The sequence below is a fragment of the Chrysochloris asiatica genome, unplaced genomic scaffold (assembly GCF_000296735.1).
Source record: "Chrysochloris asiatica unplaced genomic scaffold, ChrAsi1.0 scaffold00094, whole genome shotgun sequence".
NCBI lineage: Eukaryota > Metazoa > Chordata > Mammalia > Afrosoricida > Chrysochloridae > Chrysochloris > Chrysochloris asiatica.
In genome coordinates this window covers 1150796-1154595 of record NW_006408612.1, presented here as the reverse complement: position 1 = coordinate 1154595, position 3800 = coordinate 1150796, and the positions used below count along the sequence as shown (strand labels likewise).

General features: G+C 36.7%; 1 pseudogene; it reads right to left on the bottom strand.

Moving 5' to 3' along the window:
* Positions 1–265: 265 nt before the first annotated feature.
* LOC102832135 lies at positions 266–1003 on the bottom strand (annotated as a pseudogene).
* Positions 1004–3800: the final 2797 nt, after the last annotated feature.

Genomic DNA, 3800 nt, shown 5'->3' with positions numbered 1-3800 from the left:
AATATTAATATCTCTAATTTATTGCAAGTTTCTGGAGTCCTGGTGTGGCCTATAGGATAAGCACAGGACTGCAAGGTCAGTTTGAATCACAAGGTCAGTGGTTCAAACACACCAGTCGCTCCTCAGAAACCCTATACTGGGGTCGCTATGAGTTGTAACTGATTTGACAGCACTCCTCATTCTTTAACATTTTATTTGTGTGTGTGTGTGTTTAATATCTTTAATTACGTGAAGATTTGTTCATTCACATCTCCTAGAGAACATTTCACCCACTGCTCTGCTTGGCAGCCAGTCTCTTATCTCTCTCTTCAGCAATGGCAAGACGGATACCTTTTCCTCGGAGAAGAGAAATCCATGGTTTATTGCCCTTGCTAATAATGAAAATGTTGGAAAGTCGGGTGGCAAAGCTGTTGCCATTGGCATCTTTCACATGAACCACATCAAAAGAGCCAGGATCTCTCTCTCTGTTAGTGATCACACCAATTCTTCCCAAGTTGGCACCTCCAGTCACCACACACAGGTTACCAGTGTCAAACTTGATGAAATCAGTAATCTTTCCAGTCTCCAAATCAATCTGAATGGTATCATTCACCTTGATGAGGGGATCATGGTAGTGTATGGTACGAGCATCATGGGTCACCAGATGGGGGGTTCCTTTTGTGCCCACAAAGATCTTTCTTACTTTGCACAACTTGTACTTCGCCTCCTCAGGTCTAATATAATGAACAGCAAATCGACCCTTGGTGTCATAGACCAGACGGAAATGTTCTCCGGTTTTGTCAATGCTGATAACATCCATAAAACCAGCAGGATATGTTACATCAGTTCGGACTTTGCCATCAATCTTAATGAACCACTGCATACAGATCTTTTAAACTTCATTTCCTGTCAGGGCATACTTAAGTCTGTTCCTTAAGGAAATGATCAGTGGGAGGCATTCTCTCAGTTTGTGGGGGCCAGTGGATGGGCGTGGAGCAAACACACCAGTCAGTTTGTCCAGCATCCAATGCTTGGGGGCAGCCACACGCTTAAGATGTTTCTTGGGACCATGAGCCATGGTGGCGCTGAGCAGGAAAGAGGACCCTCATTCTTTAACATTTTAAATGTAATATTTCCTGGTGTGGCGCTGCAGGATAATGTGCTGGACTGCAAGGTGGATTTAAACCACAAAGTCAGCGATTCAAACTCACCAGCCACTCCTCGGAAACCTTATACAGGGTCACCATGAGTCAGAACTGATTCCATGGCATTTAATAACAACTTAATTTATCCTTTTCTTTATAGTCTTTTTGTGTTATTTTCTTCAGATGTACTATTTTTATAAGTGGAAAGTTATTGAGTTTTAATTTTCCTATTAATAGGAACTTTAAATGTTTACTCTTATCATGGGAAGTCTCACTGCCACGTTTTTTGTGCCTTTGTTTTCATGTGTGCATACTGTTCAATTTTATTTTTTTTATTTACTCTGAGGCTTGGCTTTGTTTGCTCTTATCTTCCGCTGTGATTTTTGAAGGTAGACAAATCTCTGATTCTGCTGGTGGACTCCTGAGTGCTTTCCACACATATTCTTAAAGTTTGACTGTGTTTAATTATAACAATAAAAAGATAAAATATAATTTTTGACTTTCTATAGAAAAGGAGGCAAACGTTTTTCTTCCCCCAGTCATTGTTAACCCTTCCCTTTGATGGTCTTCATTAATTTAGTCTGGAGTAGCAAACCCAGTCATTTGAAAAAATTACAGCTTTTTTTTCTCATTATAAAATAATGGATATGCCTATAAAACACTAATGAAAAGTACAAATACTAGCAATAAAAAAATCTGTCATTATTTTACTATACCAAGACAACTACTTTTAATACTTTGGTATATTTCCTTTTAATCTTTTTAATGAATATTTGATATGATTGAGACTGTTTTGTATATCTAGTTTTTACATGCTGTTTTATTTATTGAAATGCTTCTGTAAGCAAAACAGTTATTTTTAGTTATTATAGTCTCCAAAAACATTCTAATGGCCTCATTATATTCCATAAACTAGATGAGCCATAATTTGTTACCATATCCCTATTATTATACATTGGACTGTTGGTTTGGAGTTGAGGGTTAATGCGCTGGACTGCAAGGTCGGTTTGAACCACAACATCGGCATTTAGGCCTCACCCTTCGTGCCTCAAAAACCCTATGCAGGGTAGCTATGAGTCAGAGTTGACTCAACAGCACTTAACAACAACAACAACAATTATTATACATTGGACTATTTCCAATTTTTTATTATTATAAATAATGTTGAGTAGAATATTTTGTACAAAAAGAAAAGAAAAGAAAAAAAGCACATATTCCCCCCCAAACCTTAAGATTGTTTACTTGGATAGATCTCCAGAATTAAATTAAACAGTTAAAAGGAATGTGTTTTTAAAAAGAGACTTGGTCTATATTGCTAAACTGCTTTTCAAAAGGAATCTCATCTTTAGAAATAAAATTTCAAGATGGTTTACTATATCGTTATTATAGTTATATTGCCATTTTTAGATTTAACATCATCAATTTATCTACCATTATTAGAGTTTATGTTAACTTGTATCTATAGCTTAAAGTCTGTTTCAGATATCTCTACCAACTCTTTCCAACTTCTGTCTTCAAAATCATGAGTTCTTTTTATGATTCATTGATTCATGATTTTATGAGTCATCTAAATATGTCCATGGGAGAATGTTCCTGAAATGCTTTTTTGTTGATTACCAATAAAATTAATGCTTGATCTGATTTAATGATAATATTTATCCTTTACATTTTGAACAATGGGTGACTTCTTTTTGCCAAGAAAAATTACTTTTTGTTCCTTGTATCCTGGACCTGTTGAGCGCCCATCTCACCATAGGCCAAGGAAAAGCCAATGGTAAGTTAAAAGATATACTTCTAGGAGAGAATTGAAAGAGTGAGCTGAATCCTTTAAATGAAGAAAGAAGGAGAAAATTGTCAAGACTGAAGAAAGAAAAGTTCAAGACAAATGAAACTGAAGGTATAATAAAAACTAGAATAGACTTAAACCAGTATATAGAATGGATCCAGATGCTGATGGATGCATAGAGAAGTGTTGAATCCTGAAAGGGACATAGATAATTAGGATCACTGTGGCACACTTGAAGCCTAGCGTTGCTGCTTATCTTGGAAACCTCAAATATGATTTCTCCCATCCCTAAACATATATACATCCATTTATTTCTATTTCATGTCCAACATTGATCACTTTCTACTTTGGGTGGTAGTCATATTCCTGCCTATTACTCTTCTCTCATTAACTCTCATCTGTCAGTTTGTCATACTGTGGTGGCTTGTGAGTTGCTGTGATTCTGAAAGCTATGCCACCAGTATTTTAAATACCAGCAGGGTCACCCATGGTGGTCAGGTTTCTGATGAGCTTCCAGATGAAGACGGACTAAGAAGAAAGAGTGATGAACTACTTTTGAATATTTAGTCACTAAAAATCTTATGAATAGCAGAGAAACACTGTCAGATATAGTGCCAGAAAACGAGTTGGAAGGCACTCAAAATGCAACTGGTGAAGAGCTGCTTCCTCAAAATAGAGTTGACCGTGATGATGCAAATGGAGTATAACCTGTGGGAAAAAGCCTGCAGGACCTTCATTTGAGGATGGGGCACAACTCAAAATGAAGAGAAACAGCTGTAAACATCCATTGAAAATCGGAACATGGAATGTACGAAGTATGAATCTGGGAAAATTGGAAGTTGTCAAAAATGAAATGGAATGCATAAACATCAATATCTTAGGCTTTAGTG